The following is a 19,076-nucleotide window of genomic DNA, read 5'->3' on the forward strand; positions in this document are numbered from 1 at the left end:
TTATAATGAGTTTGTTTTAATAACGAGTATTTCCAAAATCTCTAGGTCATATTCCTGAAGTGGTTATTCTCCTGCCTGGGAGACAATCTGTAGCTCCCCCAGCAGTTTAGCATTATGGCCAATAACATCACATATCTTTTGCTTGTAAAATGTTTGTATTTTGCTTGTAAAATGTTTAAAAACTCTCTGCTCAGGTGAGCTCTGTAAGGCTATGCCTAGAGGGTGGTGGGGGTGATGGATGTCTCTTCTAAGCTCTCCTTTCTGAGATGTTACCAGAGCTCATTAATGACAGTGCAGGAAGTAGAGGTGACAAGACCTGAAGAAAATCACGTAGGTCACCTTTGGTTCATTAGTGCAGGGCTGTGACCTGTTTTCTAACGCCCAGAGCTCTGACCAGCACAACCAAAATGGAGAGGGTAGTGGGGGGCCTTAACCTTTTAGTGAAAAAGAAGAAAAGCAACCAACCAAACACCCCTTTACTGCAGCTGTGGAGTGGGGATGATGTTTGAAGTGATGGAAGGGGATCCATGGCTGCCTATTTCCAGCACTGGCAGGCAGCAGTGGGCTTGGGCCCTTGCCAAGCCTGGGTGGGAGGTGCCGGGGGTGCTCTGACAGGACCTTGGGGGTCCCTGGTCTTGGGACAGCATCTGATGGGACATGGGAGGTGGGATCTGTGGCTCCTTTGCTTTCTCACTTGGCCATGGACACGTGTCACCGTGTCACCGTTTCTGAGCTTTATTATTTCCTTTTAGATCGTGCTTGTGTCACACCTGTGAAACAAGGAACAAAGGAGGAGCCCTGGTGAATGGCTGCTGTGTCCTCTTAGGGGTTTCTGTTAGCAGTGCACAGACAAAGGAGCTGTTGAAGTGTCACCCTAAATGTGATATTGAAACACTCATTGCAGCCTCCATCTCGAAGGAGCCTGAGAAGTTTGATGCTATGAGGGCTCATGTTCTGCCAAAACATCCTCCTGCTTTGGGGTTAACTGATGGAGAATATTCAGGGCTGAGCTTCAGGAGGTGGGAACTTTTCTCAATTTCCTTTTATCCTCTGCAAAATGCCCCTGTCTCCCTTCCCCCTTTCTTCCCCTCACCCCCTTTTCTCTTTATAAAGCTGGAATTCTTCCAGACTCTGCTCTGGGCTTGCAAGAAAACTTTACTGTGTAAATTTGCTCTTTGTGTTGGGAGTCCTTTGTTTAAACAGCATTGTGAGCTTGCTGGGGAGGGATGGAAAGAGGGGGAGCTGGGAGGAAGAATTTGAAAAGCCCTGACCCCTGATGAATAAAATCCAGCACATTAACACATTCTTCAATAAATTCATGATTGCAGATAAGGTGGGAGTCCCCAGGGCCGGGCTTTTCATTAACCCCCTGCTGACTAACCCAAACAGACGGAGTGTTTTGTCAGCGCTAGGACAAGCAGAGCCCTTTTGTGGCGGAGGGGCCGGGTGAGCATGGGGAGCGCTCCTCCAGGAAGCCAGGTTACAAAATGGGACTCTATTTCAGAACAAACTCCTTTTGGTTAGTTTGATGAGATTACAGAAAGGAAAAGGCTTTAACAAGGGGCTTATTGAAGCTAAGTAACTGTTCTGAATACAGTGAGGACCAGGGCAGAAAACATATGATTCCCAAGTAAACAGGCGCCTCAACAGTACGGCTGAAACAACAAAGCTGGACATGGTCCGTGTGCTTCTCCTGAGGCATGAGGGAATGCTTGGAGACATGAACCTGTGTGGGGCCCTGCAATAACCTGTGCACAGCACCCAGCACAGCAGGGCACTGCTGGCCAGGGCTGCCCTGCACCCTGCACTGCAGTGCTGGGCTGGAGAATGGCCTTGGAGGGACACGAGCACCATGTCCACAGTGTGAGGTGTGCCTCGTCCAAGGTTTCAGCCTCTGAAACCTTATTTGTTCCTCTGATGGAAAAGCCTATTCCAGGAAATATTTTGCTTTTGTGGGAACCTATCCCCAGAATGCTTCCCTCCCACATTAGGGAGGTCTGGGTTGTTTATCAGAATACCTACATTTTTGAAAGATCTGAATTCTGTGCCTTGTGTTCCCAAGTCTCGGTCAGCCAAGTAACTCAGAGTATCACTCAGCCCAAAGAAAAGCTTTTTGGGATGAAATGCAGGAAAATCCTGAGCTTGCCTCAGGGTCCTGCTGCCTGCTGGTGTTGAGGCTGTGTTTTTCCTATTCTGCCCACACTCTCAGGAGGTAACGACTTGTGGTGTACTCCAAGCTTTTCACAGAGCAGCTTGTGCCCAGGTGAAGTGAATCCTGTCCTTTGGGAGTAAACTCCTGCACAGGACACTGCACACATGCACCCAGAGCCAGGTGGGCCATGCACACCCCTCCTGCAGATGTGCACATCCCACTGGAAAGCACGTGAGAGCTGCAGTGCTGGGGCTGGGGGCTGCAGGCAGCATCAGCCCTGCCAACTCCCACCTGAACTCTGCAGGCTCAGCCTTCTTCCACTGCTGTGTTTTTGGTGTGCACTTTCATTTACCTGCAAGAAACTATTTTAAATTATTTCCCATTGCTGCTAACGGAAGCCTTTTGCTAATTTCCATGGAAAATAAATTCCTCTCTTTTAGGCGAACTGAAGTGTTCCAGCTGACTGCTTCTGGCCCCATCAGCATTGTGTCTCCTCTCCTGAATGCAAGGGTAGGTGCTGGGTTTGATGCCTCAGAACGTGACTGGTGCAGCCTCCACTCTCTGCTGAGCTCCTGGCCTGGTCTGCCAGCAGCTCTGTGGTGCTGTTGGGGAAGTGGTTGACAATTTAAGCCTGCAATCCCTTGTAAACAAACACTGTGTCTGCCGTGTCCTTCTCTCCCAGCAGCAAACATGGCAGGGGCTCCTTTGCAGTCTGTGTGAAATTATTTACATTTCTGATGTTAATAAAGATAGAGAAATATTGTATTTGTATTACAATCAAATTATCTCAATTCATGGACCCTCAATGTCCCTTATTCTTGATGCAGTGAGATTAAACATTGTCAGTTTCCCTAATTAATGGCCCACACCTTCATCTCCAGGAAATCTCTGTGTCTGGCTCAACGCTGTGCACAGGTTTTGGCCTGGAATAACCTCAGTGGAATAACCCCTAACCCATGTGCAAACAACTTCCAAAACATGCTGGCCTTATGAGCCTGGTACTCCTTATCGAGGCTCTTGCTTAGGAGCCCAGGTGAGGGCAGCCCCATGTGTGAGAGATTGCTGCTGCATTAATGCAATTTCATATTTCATTGTCGCTTCATCTCATTGACAAGAAATATCTGGAAGAGAAAAACCTTGTGGTTTGGGTACATATAAATTATGGGTTCAGGCTCTGGCTGTGGGTCTCTGTGGCCTGTCTGCCTTGTGCCAGGCCGAGGAGCATTTCCCTCTGAATATCCCTCCTCAAAGCCCTCTCTCCCCTCGCTGCTGGCAGAGCAGAGGCAGCAGTTTAATGGTTTGAACACATGGCTCTGCAGGGCTGACACGTTCAACTGGAAGGAGCGGTCACAGCTCCTTCCCATGGAAAATCCATCTGTTCCCCTGCATTCCCTGGTGTGTGGGGTCTCGCTGCTGGGGCAGGGGGACAGTGGAGTGGGTATTATTTGCTGTGCACCCTGCTCAGCCGAGTGACGCTGTGCATGCTGGAGGTGCTGAAGAGGGGGTGCTCAGGCACATTTCCTCCCCTTCCTCTCCCTTCATTTACTATCTGAGACTTTGCTTTGTAAGAAAAGGCTGGTTTTTACGTTGGGGCTGTTATTTATTCCCCTCAGCTGTGCTCATGCTTGCAGAGGGCTGTGGAGCCCCTTGGAAGAACTCCATGGGCAGCCTGTGCTAGAGAGCTGGGGCTGGGCTTGGCAATGGGGGCTGCAGAAGGGGTTTGTTCAGGATGGAGGTCCAGGGATTAATCTGAAGACAAGGTTTTGTGTTTCTTTTCCCCAGGAATAATTTAAGTTTGGCTCTTTCCAGGCACTGGAAACTCTCCAGCAAAACTTGAAGGGATGGTTGTAAGGCAGAGGGAGTGTGCTCACCGTGCCCCAGCCAGGCCAGGACTCCCAGTCCCACAGACACCCAGGAGTGGGGTTTTGTGAGTAGTGGCCATGTTTGGCTCAGGTCTGACCATCCTGGCAGGATGTCTATTTCGGGTTGGCCTCCCTCGAGCACTGGTACTGTGCCCATACTGTGGGCTGGGATGTTTTCTCTCCATCCTGTTGTTGGACAGTCATTAGCTGATCATACCTGGCCCATTGCTGGCCTGGTTGGATGGGGGGACAGCCTGGATGCTGCATTCTGGAGTGCTGCTCTGTCCACTGTGGCTGCACATCTGCTGTCCGTGCGGCTGCAGCATCTCTGCAGCAACACACGGCCAAGGGAATGGCACAGGTAGCTCCCAGCCTGAAAACAAAGGCATTTCATCTCAATTTGAGCTGTTAAGAAGTATCTCTTTTCTTGTGATTTATGGAGCAGGATCAGGCTGGGAGGCCCAGGTGGGTCCTGCAGAGCCCACGGGGCGTGACCCGGGTTGGAGCCCAGTGGGGCCGGCGCAGCCTGTGATGGGGCTGCCTCAGCCTCCCAGCACTTTGAAGGCTGTTTGTGTTTGATGGGCTGATGCGTGTCAAATGCAATCCAGCTTCCCACTGTCTGCTCTGGCAGCCCCCTGAGGTTGGCCTTTGACAGATAAAGCACCCCCTCCCCGAATTTCTGATTTCACACTGATGCACAAACATTCTTTGGCAATTTGAGCCCATTGTATTAAAGTAGTTAAATTCCTTAAGCATGTGCCTCTGAGATGACAGTGGTGATATTCATTGCAGAAATACTGGGGTGGTGGCAGTGCTGGCTCTCTGGCTGTGCCAGACCTGTGGCAGTGATGGGCCCTGAGCCAGTGGGAACCCTCCAGAGGCTGTGGATGAACCGTGGGTCCACGGAGCTGTGGACACTGTGACACTGACACACAGGACATCCATGCTGTCTGCAGTGCTGCAACATGCACATCCCTGCTCTCCCTCATCCTTCCTGTGCTGGAGCAGCCACACTGGCCACGACAGCAGGAGCTCTGTGTGTGTGTGAATGACTTTCTTGCCTTTGTGCTGGACCTCAGAGAACTCACTCTGCCTATCCTAATGTCAGACTTGGCTATTGGACCTGGTCTGGAAGCCTCCTTTTCCGGCCAGGAGTGCCCACTGAGTCCAGGAATAGCCTGGAAATCAGGAAAAAAAAGTCTTAGAAAGGGAAGTAGCTTTGGTAAATGAAGAGTTGAATTGCTCTTTGCTAAGTGGAAGAGCTGGAGGGGGCACCACTGCTGGGATGTGTTACAGTCCTGCCTCTCCTCTGAGAGCCCTTGCCTCAGAAACTGCCCCATGTGATGGAGTCACTTGTGAGTTAAGATTTTGTTTCAAATGTCTTAAGTTATTATTGATGCTTGAAAAGGTTACATCTGCAACCCATTTTCTATGTCACTGACGTTCTTTTCTGACAAATAATTTCAGAAATATGCAGCAAAATGTTTTGGCCCACAACCACTGCAGCTCACCAAGTGTGCAGCCCAAATCTTTACACATTTTGTATGAAAAAGCTTAACTCCTCGTGTTCTCTCGCAGCTCTGCCTGCACAGGCAGGCACAAGGAGCACACAAAGTGCTTGCTGCTGACCAGACCTTGCTGCTCGTGCAGTGCCCAGCTGGGTGATGAGAGGCATGGTGGGCACAGGGTATGGGCACAGGAGCTCTGCTCCCCTCCTGCTCTCTGCCATGGGTTGGGCTGTGAAGGGCTGGCCGTGTCACTCTATAAGTGCTCAGTGCAGGGTGGAAACCCAAGGGAAAGAAACTGGTAAAAGAGAAGGTGACCGGTTGTAGTCACAGCCACATCCTCAGTTCCAGAGAAACACAGATGGGGAAGGGAATACTTGGTGGTGGTGTCAATCCTTTATAGTTTTGTTGATGCCCAGGGTTTGATGTGCAGGTGTTATGTGGTCGCAAGACCTCGAAGAGCTTCAGACAACAAACCTGAAAGGGAGAATTCAGTCATTTTCCTGGGATAGTCAGACACTGTTTGCCACTGCTCCCCACCATGGTCAGTGACTGCAGCCAGGCACGCTCTTCCTGGGCTCACAGGGCATCCCACACTGCTCCATGCAGAGGGACAGGCTTCCCAGCTTCCCAACTGCTGTCACAGCATGGTGATAATTTCAGGTCTTTTGAATGAGAAAGCAGTAAGTGTTCTTGACTTTGTGGTTAATGCCCAGGTGTGTGAAGGTGAAATGTGAGACTTGCCTCCCAGGAATCATCATCAAAGCCAAGCATCATTCACGTGGTTTGCTTTGGAAGGTGGAACTTGTCTCTTTACCAAGCACTGCCACTGTCCAGCATAGTGTTTGTAACAGATGGGAGCTTTTACAGTGCTGCTCACACAGAGCTGTGACCTCCTTCTGGTCTCATTAAATGTTAGGCAATTGACACATTCTCTTCTGTTATCTGAATTTCCAGCCTGGCTGAGAAAGGTGCTGCTGCAGCGAGCTGGGTGAGGTTAGATGTCATCTGAGTGTCTCTGCTTGATGTGCCTTTGCAGGCAGAGCTCAGCAGGAACTGTGCTATTGGGATGAAAGCCACAGCTTAACCTATGGGCGGTTTGAAATAACTTCATTGTGGAGTGGTATCCAGAGTGAAGATGGGACTCCACAGGAACGCTTCCCTTTCCCCAGCTTGCCTTTGTTGTTGCTGCTTTGGTGAATATTAAGAGGGGTTGCTGACCCTTGCAAGCCCTCGACCTTTGTATCTAAAGGCTGGTGGAGAAGAGCCTTCTTCTCAAACTCGCCAAGCCAGTCTTTCCCCAGCGCTCTCCTTTCTTTGCCAGCGTGACCCTATGGAAATGCGAGCCATGGAAATGCACCTTCAGAGCTGCCACCCTGGGAGCAGACTCCTGCACTTCCACCGTGTGTGGCTGACTGCTCTGCTTTGCATCCGTCAGGCAGGGTCATGTCTTCCCTGGGATGGGAATCTGCAGGTGGTCTGGCTCACATCCTGCAAGACAGACCCGCTTGGTCAGGGTGATAAGAATGATGGAAAAGTGCAGAGGGAACTTATCTGGGAGAACGTGGGAGGCACATGGCTAAAGGGTGCACCTAGGCCTAAGGGAACAGCACGGGAGTGGCTGTGGGGGCTCTCACTGTGGCTGGTCTGTGCTCGGCATTGCTGCTCTCCATTTGGAATGCAGGACCATGCAGGGACTGTCTCTGAGCTGAACAGTGCCTTCAGGAACGGGGGGATCAGAGCTGGATGTTTCCCAGAGTGGGACACGTGTCTCCTATAAAGCCAGACTGTCCTGCAAATGGCACGGGAAAGGGAAAGAGCAGTGGAGAAATCTTTTGCCCCTTTGCCCCCTGTTCTTGCACCGATGAAGCAGTGAGGTGTGAGTGTGATGTACCTTGTCATCAGTGGCTGTCAAAATCTCAGATATTTACTGAGAGCCTTTGCAGTGGACTGGGAGCTGGGAGCTCTGGCTTCAAACCCCATGCTTTAGCAGCTAGTTGTTTCTTTTTGTGTTTCATGAGAAGGTGCCTAGTGAAGCAAGACAATAACTTTGAAAGCTGACTCCTTTGGTTAACACAGCTGTTTGGGCCCTCCAAGTCTTTTTCATGGCTCTGAGGAAGCACTACGTAAAGGCAGATTGTGACATAACAATACCAGTAACATAACCATAGCAGGCTGTCTCTTTTGTCTGTATTTTAAATGCTTTTCCTAATGACAGTTAATATTTGTCCTTCAGATAACAGGAGTTTATTTTCTTAAATATTCTTAAATTTTCTTACTGTAACTGAGTTCATGTATTTGTATTTTACACTTGTATTTTTTTTCTATCTTACTTTTCTTTCTTGTTCTGCAGTGCTGAGAGTTTCACATCGTACCATCTTCTTTTCATGTGGAATCATGTCTGCAAGTGGAAATGTAGCTCCTGTTCCTGCAGCTCAAGCTGTGAGAGCTCTTTGCAGAGGAAGGCATGTCATGCACAGCCTTTCACAAGGTCCCTGCCCCGTCAGGTCTTGAGATTCTTTGAACTTCTCTCCCTTTGGGGATCTGTGCTTTGCTGCCTAAGAACTGTCAGAGGATGTTACTGTTTTCCTCTGGTTGGTGAGGATGTTCCCTGTGTTCCCATTAATCCAGCTGCATTAGGAAGCACAGTGCAAGGCTCACACTGCTGAAGTGACTCTGGTCCTGGTGCTGGAGCCCCTGTGATGGACAGTAATGAGATGCCAAGTGGATTTGCAATGAAAACCCAACTGGCTGTGCATGCAGGGCAACAGGACAGCGGCTGCTGTCATCTCTCCTTTTGCAAACACTAGCAGCTATGAGGATTTTTAAATGTTTCATGATATTTAAGGAGGTTTTGTTTCTAAAATCTGGTAAAACATCTCCCAGGCTCCCTCCTGTGCAGTATCTGTCAGCCTTTTGGGATCAGTCAATATTAATTTGAGGCCCTTGGGAATTTGTTTGGATGTTATGGTGCTGAACACAGTTTGTGTGTCCAGACAGACAGATTCACTGCCTATTCCACACTTCTCCTGTGTGGAATCAGGGGTGTTTCTGTCTGTCTGCTTAGGGTGTCATTCAGTGGATGCCCATGAGACAGATGTGCTAATGAAGGGGTAGGGCTTTTTGAGGAGGAAGTGGTAGAGATGAATTCCTCTTCCAGGCAGTCGGAAGAAAGGACAAAAATTATATTCTGTCTGGAAAATTCTCATTCTGGTTGCTAGAAGCTTCCTGCTGATCTGTAGCCTGGGTTTATTCCTGGCCTGCTTCTTCCTCTGTGTTCCCATGACAGCTTCCCATCCCTTCAGTTTCCATAAGGCTTTTCTTTCCCATTGGTTTTCTTTCTCTGTACTGTCAGTGAAGCATCCAAACACGCTTATTTTGGAGCCTGAGCAATGCTAGAGTCTCTCGTGGGGCTGGCTCTGCAGAGCTTTGTGGGTCCTGGTTGCTTTGCCCCTGTTCTGGTTGGCCTCATTTTCCCCAAGCCTGGGTGAGTGGCATCTGGAGGTTTGCAGTTTTGGTTTGCAGCTGTAGAAGATGAGGAAATATTAAAAACAATAAAAATGTGGAAAATAGTGGAGTGAAATGTCTGTGCAGTCTAGTAAAGGTAGAAGGGATCCTCTGTGGGTGTTGTTAGGGTGACATGCTCTGCCCCTGGTGTGTGAGCACACAGCACTTCCCTGCAGGAGCGAGTCCCCTCTCCAGTCAGCACTCAAGTGTTTTAGAGGAGGGGAATTAATTAAAATTACTTGATAGATTTCTTGCTTGGGTGTAATATGAACTGTATCCTCTGAGTAAGAGGATTTGCGATCTGCTGGTGGGCAGAATTGCCATCTATTTCCCCTTGTTGTTGAAGGTCTAATTGAGCTTTCTGACTGTAAGGAGATCGATGCGCACAAGCTTTGATGGAGCTCATCTCAAAGAACTCCTCTTCTTGCCACAGCAAACAACATGAAAATGAGTGTCAGGTTTAGGGCTGAGTTCAGCTCCTGGCAGGAGCAGGTGAGAGCCAGGTTTGCAGCCCTGCTGCTGCATGCAGCCACTGCTGGGGAGCAGAGCAAGGGCAGTGCTGACTCCAGTGGCCCATTTGCCTGTCCCAGAGGTGCTGCTGCATCCCCAGGGGGTCACAGGGGGATTAAAGTGGGGATTTGCCCAGATGAGGAATGAGGAAACTTCTCAGTTTTAAATGAGTCTTATGTACTTTTCTCAACAACTAACTATAGTTTCCTTGGTATTCCCAGGCTACCTTCCTGAATCATGTACTTATAACCATGCTTTCTGTGGTATTTTTCTCAATGAGATAATGTAAAATGCTGCTGCTACCTCAGGTTAGCTTTATGCTTGTGGGAAGATCATTAAGTTCAAGCTATAACCACAGCTAAAAAATATATTGCTCCTTAGACCTTTGGTTCATTGCCCTCCACAAAGAAAAATGACAACATGAAGATCATCTTCCAGGAAGACTTACATCAGGGGAGTGCAGTGCTGAGGTGCAGCTCTCCTCCTTATTGGGGGAAGCTCCCACTCAGATGTTGCATTTTTAATTCTGGTCATTTCTTTGTAATTTGCAGAGTAGGGGCAAGATCAATAGAGTCGCTTTGTAAATTGGTGATAGGAAACATCATTAACGGTGTTAAGGATTTAGCTAAGAGTGTTGGTTAGGAATCCTAAGTGACCTAATTTGTGACATGGCTTTTGGCTGGGGATTTGGCTGACATAATCAGGTGTCAAGCAAGACACCTGTCACTCGTTCATGGGTGGGAATATGGATTAATCTGAAAAAAAACCAAACACCTGTGAAGGGTGTGTGAGCTGCTGGTGGTATGAGGGGCTCTGAGACATGAGCCCCTTTCAGAGCCTTCAGGTTAAAAACCTGCATGGCAAAATGTGGGGGTATTTTGTGTGAGCTGTTGATGTGATGATGATCCTTGGCAAGAAGTTGTATGTTGAAGCCTGGGGTCTGCCAGGAAGGTGGGTAAGGAAGGTCTCAGGTGGCTCTGGGGCAAAGTGGAGGGCTGTGGTGGTGTGCTGGGAGGGCAGTTTGTTTTCCCTGTTGTGGGGTGCTGGCTGCAGCAGGCAGCCACTGTCTGATGTGGGTTTGGGGATGGCAGCACATGTACAGCTCTCCTGTACTGCACCTGCCTAACATTTGTGTCAGACAGCCACGGGCAAGCCCTGAGCTTCTGGAAGGCCTTCAGGAGACATCCTGCATGGGGCACTGTGCAGCCCCCAGCTGAGGAGAGCCAGCTGCCCAGCATGGCTGGACCTGGAGAATGTCTGCAGTTGGGTGTCCCCCAAGCCACTCAATCTGCATTTTCACATGTGTGAAAGCAAAGCAGGGGAGGATCCTGCTGCATCTCTAGGCTGGGAGCGTTTGAGCTCCCCATGCCTGCCATGGGGCTGATGTTCTGGAGGATCTCCTTGGCCCCTACAGCGCTGAGGGGCTGGCTGGGTGCTGTGCTCAGAGCAGGGCTGCTGTTGGCATTTTTTGGTCAGTTTTTCCCTGGGTGTGCTGTGTGTCCATGGTGAGAGCAGGGAAGGCCAGAGCTGGTTGGCTCTGTGGCCATGTGAGCCTGGGGGAGGCCTTTCCTTGCGTGGGGCTGCTGGCTGGGACAGAAGGTGCTGCTTTGGGGCTGCTGGCTGGGACAGAAGGTGCTGCTTTGGGGCTGCTGGTGACACAGGCTGGGACTGGCCATGCCAGACCTCCCTGCCCGCCCCGCCTGCCCGGGCAGGGGCTCGGTGCCCGGCCCTGTGGCTGTCTGCTGTCATGGCCACAGTTTTATTGGTGCTGCAGCTCGGCTGTGGCCCCTCTGTGGAGGGGCTGTGCCCACCCTGCCCATTCTTTGGAGGCACGGTGGGGGATGGCACTGGTTGCTTCCATGCTGCTGCCTGCTGGGCCTGGATGTGACATTTGGCTGGTGCTGCCAGGGCCACCAGGACTGTGGAGTTCTTTCTCTGCAGCTTGTTCTCCTGGGGCACAAATTGCATCTCTTAAAGCACTTAGTAAACTAACAATGGCTTGAAAGGAGGCAGTGAACAGAGTGACATCCCTGGGAGGCAGTGAAGAGCTGGAGGAGGAGAACCTGTGAGGAGGGTGGGCACAGAGCTGCTCTCAGGAAGGTGCTGGCTGTTCCTCTGGTTCCCTGTGACCTCGCACACACTGAACTGGTGGTGTGTGGTGCCAGCGTTGTTCATGATCCCGCTGTACACTGGGAAGCAGAACCTGAGATTTAATTGTGTGCTGCAGAGGGAGGGAATGTACTGAAGCTCTTCCTTGGACTGATGTGGGATGGGGACTTCGGGCAATAAATAATGTGATGACACCAGGACTTAGGTGCTTGTTGAGCTGCATTGATTTCATTCAAAGGGCCTGGCTGTTGTATTGATCTGGGGCTTTCTGTACCTGCAGAGCCTGGGGAGGGGGCAGGCTGGTCCCAGGCACATGGGGGTGCATTTATGATGTTTTACCAAAGCCTTTTGGTGCTTTGCATGCAGTTGCTCAGCAGCTCTGGGGTGTTTGCTCAGGTGCCTGTGTAGGGGAAGAATCTCCCCAAAGGGTCACGCAGTTAATCTTTGCTAGCTGCCCATAATGGATGGGTGAGCAGAACCTCTGTATCGGCTTATGGACTTTAATTACCCCCCTGTAATTGAGCCAATGCGCAGGCTAACCTAACAGAAGTAAAATACCCTGAACTGCCCCATCCCCACCCCAGACCAGGCTGTTTTTTCCAGACATTTGTCCCAAGCCAGAACCACTTGCCCCTGTAATAAGGGAAGCAGCAGTCTTCAGGGTCACTTACCCTCCCTGGCTGTGCCAGGCCTTGTTCCCCCCTGACCCTCTTGGCTAACCTCCTCATTCTTAACGGGGGGCTCTCCTCTTGTCTCTCAAGGGCTAAACTTGTTAAAATGAATCACATTTGGCATATCTCCCTGTGGTGCCTCTCCAGATAAAAGTGGTCCCAGCTCGCATGCTCTATTTTTGTTTTGTTTCTGTATGTGGCAATTTTCTCTATACAAAACCCTCTTTTGTCAGTTTGTAGAAGAGATTATGGGGAGACAAGAGCCCGCCTTTTTTATATCCATCTTGCACTTTCTCATGGCTCCACGGATGGTATTGTTCATGGCCAAGGAACAATGACATTTTTCTGTTCCCATATCTGATGTGATTAAAGGAGCTGCAGAGCAGAAGTTACACTGAAGATTATAATGAACACAGGAGATCTTGCTACTGGACAGGAGATGCAGGGGAAGATTTTAGCCCTGCATTTCCTTCCTGTAAAAAAACAACCAAACCTCTTTTTTTTTTTCTAATCTGCAGAAAATGTCTGAAATTATGCCCTGGGTGAGACTGTAAGTGGACAAAGTGCATCCTGCCTGTGCTCTCCTGGCTGTGGTGTGCCTTCCCGTTGGGCTCAGTGCGTGAGTGGCCACCCTCACTCCCCAGGGAGCTGCCTCGCCACGTCTGGGAGACTGCATTTGGACCAAAAAGCACAAGGAAGAGGCTTGCCAGCAAGCTCTTAGGCTGAGGGATGTAGCCCTTTTAGAAAGATCAGAGAAGACCCTGTGATTAAAAAATTTTATCTGAAAGGACCAGAGACATCTGTGAAAGAGATGGGAAAGCTGGTTCTGCATGGCTGGGCTTCTTCCCATGAAGTCCTTAACAGCCAGGAGGGACCTCCTGGGGGGCTTTGGAAGGAGCTTGAAAACTGCTGAGGGTTTTTAACCTTGTTTCCTGGGGAAATATCCGTACTGGGCATGCTGGCTGTTCTCTGCTGTGAGAGTAGGAGCTCTGTGGCAGGCTGCAGGGGCTGCTGAGTTAATGGGAAGAGCAGTGACAGGCCTGTTCCTGTGCAGAGGGGGTACACTGGAGCACCTGGCTCTGCAGGCACCAGCTTTGCTAGATAGACAGTCCCACACTTTTATTTCAGTTTCCAGAGTTGTGGAAGAAGGGCATCTGAGGTCTTTTGGTGACTGGCATCCTTGCACAGAATTAGTCATCCCAGAGCTGGCACTGGGAGGGAAGGACATGCTTTGTATTGCTGTTGTGCTCTCCACACCCTGTTTGCTGTGCACATTTGCTTTTCCTCTTGATAACTTCTCTGTGGACTCTTGCAGCAGGAGCAGTATTTACCAATGCACATTCGATCTGCTGTGATGCTGGGATGCACAGCTGGCATACTAAGCTGTCTCCATCACCAATGGACAGAGAGCACAGCAGGCTCTTGCAGGAGGCCCAGTTTCATAGCAGCATGAGCACTGCAGCTGCAGAGCCTGTGAAATCTGTTCCTAAATGCTTTTTTTGTGATGCCCACTCATGCCACGGCTGTGGGAGACCTTGGGGCTCTCTTGTTGGGTGCCTGAGGCTCCCTCTGGTCTCCATCCCCTCATCAGGAGAAGGAGTTGGTGGGTGCACAGAAGCAGTGTCTGGCACTGATGCCCACACTGCTGCCTGTGCCCTGCCCAGCACTGCCAGCAGGCTTGGGTACCCTTGGCAAAGGGGTTTAGGTGCTCACATCAGCTGGATTTGGTTCTTGGCTCTTTGGAATTTGCTTTTGCTTTGTGTTTTCCTTTGAGGTCATGTAGGCAACTCAAATGACTGCCTCTGTGTAAAGAGGAGAAGGTTTATTACAAAAAGTTGAGTTTCTGGTGACAGCTGCTGTTGCCATGCTCAGTGTTGGATGGCCAGAACAAAGGGGATCTCTGTCTTCAGGTCCATCTGTTCCTATTAGGCAAAAAGTGAGGTGCTGGGCAGGTGGGGCTGTGACCGGGGAGATGCTGTGGTAGTGGGGCACCCTCCAGCTCTGCTCACCTCTGCATTTCCTCAGGCATGCAACTGACTGCATTGATTGTGGGAAATGTTTGTGCTCTTCCCTGAAAAGAAAAAAAAACCCATCTTTGTTGTCTAAAAAATAAATCCTTGGCAGGCTTCCAGAATACATGTGGTCCTGTGTTACAGGGGAGGGTTAATCCTGGCTTGAGGGGCAGAGGCTGGTCTCAGCAAAGCAGCACAGCACACAACATGTTAAAGTTCTAAAAGGAGGGAGAAAAGCTTCTCTACCTACAAGGTTAGGCAGGGATCAATGAATCAAAGACATAGGTATTTCATAAAGCAGGTGGCAGGAGGCAGCCCTTGGATTACTAGAAATAATGTGATATATTAGCCCTTGATTTGGCAGAGTCTGCCTTATACTAAAGAGGAGGAGAGTGTAAATTGTGATGATTTGTGTAGAGTTTCTGACATTATCTTGGCATAAAAAGGGCAATCTATATAGATAAATGCACCTGATTGAAACCGTGAATGAGAATTTTTATATGCACTTCTTTTCATGATTAGAGAGGTCTGGGATGGACATGTGGAGATCTGTATGAAATTAGGGTTTGTAACTTTCTTAGAGGAAATTATTTTGCCAATACCAAAAACCTCAGGATTATAATAAAGCATCCCAGGCTTTCTTTTTTGTTGATGGACCTTTTTTCTGCATTAGTTGATTAATACTTGTTCCACATACAAATGCACTTTACTCTTTGTGCATTAGAAATCCTGCCTGCACATCGGCTGTTAAAGCCATCACTCCAAAATCAGCCTGCTTTAGACTTAGGCTTTCCAGTCAAAGGGCTTTTTGTTTCCAGTTTGTGGCACTGTAGGGCTCCAGGTTTTGTGTTTTCTATGTTAGAGCAGGCTGCTGGGATCTGAAGTCTTGGACCAAGTGTGTCTGGGCTGGCAGCAATTCAAGTTCATTGCTCTAACTTTGTAGGGTAGCCTTCACAAGTATCTCCATGTGAAAGTCAGGTCAGTGCTGGGTTCAGATCATCATGTTGGGATTTGAGGCCTCTGGTGCTGTGCTGAGTGTCCCTGAGCTTCTGCCTGTGACTCTACAGACCAGCAAATTCTGTATGTTATGGACACAAAACTCTTACCATGCTGTGTGCCCTGGGGAATGCTGGATCAGAAATGGAAGGATTCTTTCATGCCAGTGCAGGTGCCTGATGGAGTTCCTTAACTCTGCTGAAGACAGATACTCCTTCAGATCTTCTGAGAGCAGAGCTCTGCCTGGCCAGGACCCAGGCCATGGGGAGGTGGAAGGGCCAGCTCCATCTGCCAGCTCTGATGGTCCTGGGAGCCCAGCACTGCTAGGGGCAGGCAGCCCTCAGCTGGGGATGGGCAGGTGGGCTCTGTGCAGGGTGCTTTGGACAGCTAATGTAACTTCCCTGGCCATAATTCTTTCTCCTCCATTATTTCATTGGCTCTAAGTGTTCCTGCTTCACATAACCCTGCAAAATCAACAGTTGAATTTAATATGACTGAGTAATTCATATGGCACAGGTACCGACAGTGGTAATTCAGCCTCTAAATTATGATAATAAATTTCCGTGGCATGGCACTGCTGAGGGGGGTGATGATTTTATTGGGCAGAGCAGAGTCACTCAACTAATTAAACAGGGAAGGAGCCTTTGGCTGCCGGAGGAGCAGCACAGCCTGCACAGTGAGCGTGGGGCTGCCTTGCAGCAGAGCAGGGTGTGCCCTGATTGTGCCAGCCTGCCCAGGCCTTCAGTGCAAGTTGCTGCACTCGCTGTGCTCCTCTGCAGAGGTGACAGTGGTGGCTCTGTGGGCTCTGTGCCTAGGCCAGAGAGAGCAGCTGGCCAGCCTCAGGGGAGGGCAGGAGGCTGGCAGGGGGACTGAGGGCAGATGTGCCTCCTGCTTTTTCTGCTGTGATGCCCATCCATGCTGACCATTCGCTCTGGAGCCAGTCTCCAGCACTCCTGTTTACTGGGCTGACTGGGAAAGATGAGATCTGAGTTTCTGTCTCAGATGAGTCAGGTCTCTTAGTGCTCCTAAGGAGTGTAATAAAAAGGTCTTTAAACAGCTTATAATTTGAAATTGAGACTAAAACCTATCAATTGCCTCCTGTTTCCGTGTTAGGAAAGATCAGCTTCAGCCATTGTGTTGTCTACTGAGCTCAGCTGTGACCTTCTGTAGATAAAGAAATAGTGGAAGCAGTGGGCATCCCAAGCTGTCAGCATGGGTCTAGGCCATGTGTCTTAGTGGCTGGCATGGGAAATTAAATGACAGGGAGTGTAGAAGCAGTTCAGGCTGCATGCACGGGAGACAGATGTCTGGCTTCTTGGAGGTGGTGATGGTACTCACACTCGTGGAGACCCTGGTTTTCCTCATCCAGAGCTGCCACTGCTGCGATGCAGCTGGCTACCCCTGCCATGGGCACTGCCAGGGGTTTGAGCTGAGGGGTCTGTGTGTGATCCAAGGAGTGGGAAATGCTGGGGTGACCTGAGCACAGGCTTTGTGGGATCCCCAGAACCCACCAGGCGAACAGGAGCTCCAGGGCACAGTGTGGGCTGTGCTCTCCCCTGCTCAGCCCCAGCTGTGTGGCAGAGTTCAACCTTTGACACACCCAGGGGCGTGCAGAGGCCCCTGCTTGCTGGCCATGGCACCAGTGCTACTGTGCAGCTGCTCTCCACCAGCCACCACGCCAGGGCCCCCTCCTTGCCTGAAAAGTACAGGTAGGCTCTAAGTTACTGAACCGTGGGAGGGGTTTATGAGCCAGACATGCAAGAATGGTCCAAAGTTAGAGAAAATGTATTTATTACAACACTTTTCATGGGCAAGTTATCATTTTGTCAAACTTTATTAGAGAAAGTAATTAATGGGCTGTAAAAGGTGCTAGTGCGTAGCCAGTAAAAGAGCTAGTCCTGTGCAAATTGGCAGTTCATAGATTGATGGTTCCTTCTTTCCCCATTTATTAATATGGAGAATGCACATGAAGTGTGTTATATGTGTGAGCTGGTGAGCTCTGTATCTGTGCATTGGGACCGTGCTCCTGGGGGCTGGCCACAGCTGCTGGGGGGCAACAGCTCCCAAATCCCTGCTCCCCTCCAGGTTCAGGTGGCTCTGCACGGTGAGCAGCGCCAGGGATAAGTAGGGTTAAGCATGTTGTGCCTTTTGGGGGGGGGCTGTGGCCCCTGCCCTTCAGTGAGGGCCAGTGTGGCATGGCCCAGGCACTTGGGCAGCAGCCACTCTCCTCTGTGCTCGGGCAGGGTCTGGCCTGGGGGTGCAGTCAGGCTGCAGCAGCTGCCACAGGGGTGAGCCAGGGTGGTCTCAGTGCCAGCCCTTCCCGAGGCTGCAGTGGCACACAGCTGGGGAGGTGATTTTTATTCTCTGCTCCTGGCTGAACTGGAGCCCCTGCCTGGCCTTTCAGCTGGGGCACCTCTGTCCCCGCTGGCTGACTGCTGTCCCAAAGGTCCCTTTCTCCTTGGCCTGATCTGCTCTGATCCCAGCTCTGTGTGTGGTGTCTTGTTTTCTCCTGGGGATTACGTTAATGCCATCGATTGGTTTGTTTTAAATAGTGTTGCCTGCTAGGTCATTATTACTAGATGCTGATGCATAATTTATTGATAGAAATATTGGCTGCTGGTAGAGGGGCATTGGCTTCCACCTGTTAACCCTTCACCTGCCCACATGATCTCTCATTGCTTCTGTGGACTCGTGCATCTTTTTCCAGGCTGTTGAGAGTGATTTTATTTTCCACAAGCTTCCTTCTCCCCTTTGGAAAGGGGAAGAGGCAGGCCTGCTGTTGGCTGCCTTACAGCCAGGAAAAAAACAGTGTGGTTAAGTGGCTGGGCTGACAGCAGAGCATGTGTTGGTGGCAGCTGGCACTGGTTTGTGCTGGTCTTGCACCATGCCATTGCAGGCTGCTCCCCGAGCCTCTGCTGCCTTGGTTTGGGGCACTTGTGGGTTTGCCTGCAGAGACAGGCTGGGAAAAGTGCCTTGGAGTTGTGAGCCTTGGCTGGAGGCAAGTGGGATGGTGCTGCTCTCCTCCAGGGAGGGGGCTCAGCTGCTCCTGCTGCTGGGGGTTTCTGCCAGCCCATATGCAGTGGGGCTGGAGCTCTGTCTCCAGCCTGGAGCTGGCAATTTGGAGGAAACCCATTGGCACAGGTCAGGCTGCTGGCAGAGCAGAGTGCTGTGTTAGGGAGCTGTTGGCCAGGCCTGGGGAGTGCCTGATGTTTAAAAGATCAGAAACATGAAACCAGAACTAGCCAGTGAAAACAAGGGATTTTTGCTCAGGCTCCACAATTGCTGCCTGCTGCTCTGCTTCTGCTATTATAGCACTTCCTACAGTGCCAGGAGCTAATCCAGGCTTCCCTCTGTGCTGGGCTCTCAGCTGCATGGAGCTGCTGAGCCTGCAGCCAGCGTGTCACTTGCTGGCTGGGCCCTTGCCCTGAGGGCCCAGGACAGATTGCTGGGTCACCTTGGTGGACAGACACACACCAGGCAGTGCTTCCATCACCACCCTGCACCGGTGGGGAGAGCTCTGCCCTGAGCATGGCATAGCTCAGGGCCAGGCTTCTGCGTGTGCCATCACAGCCCTGGTCCCAGTGGCTCTGCAGTCGTGGGCCTCTGCAGATGTGGCATGTGAGAGCCAGGTTGCTGGGGATCTGCCTGAGTTCCTCAGCAGGTTACTGTGGGGCAGGCATGTGCCTGAAACCTCTTGGGGACTTGGTGTCTCCTGCCAACATCTCACAGCCCCCCAGCCTCCCTCCCTGAGT

General features: G+C 50.6%; 1 long non-coding RNA gene across 1 annotated transcript in view; it reads left to right on the forward strand.

Annotated features, from left to right (window-relative positions):
* LOC119707399 overlaps positions 1-19,076 on the forward strand; it is a 48,707-nt gene that overhangs the window by 1,489 nt on the left and 28,142 nt on the right. Inside the window, exons 2-3 of the long non-coding RNA XR_005258761.1 lie at positions 753-1,019; positions 2,593-2,662. This is a non-coding gene — a long non-coding RNA (uncharacterized LOC119707399). The remainder of the gene's footprint in view (positions 1-752; positions 1,020-2,592; positions 2,663-19,076) is intronic.

The sequence above is a fragment of the Motacilla alba genome, chromosome 15 (genome assembly GCF_015832195.1).
Source record: "Motacilla alba alba isolate MOTALB_02 chromosome 15, Motacilla_alba_V1.0_pri, whole genome shotgun sequence".
Classification (NCBI taxonomy): domain Eukaryota; kingdom Metazoa; phylum Chordata; class Aves; order Passeriformes; family Motacillidae; genus Motacilla; species Motacilla alba.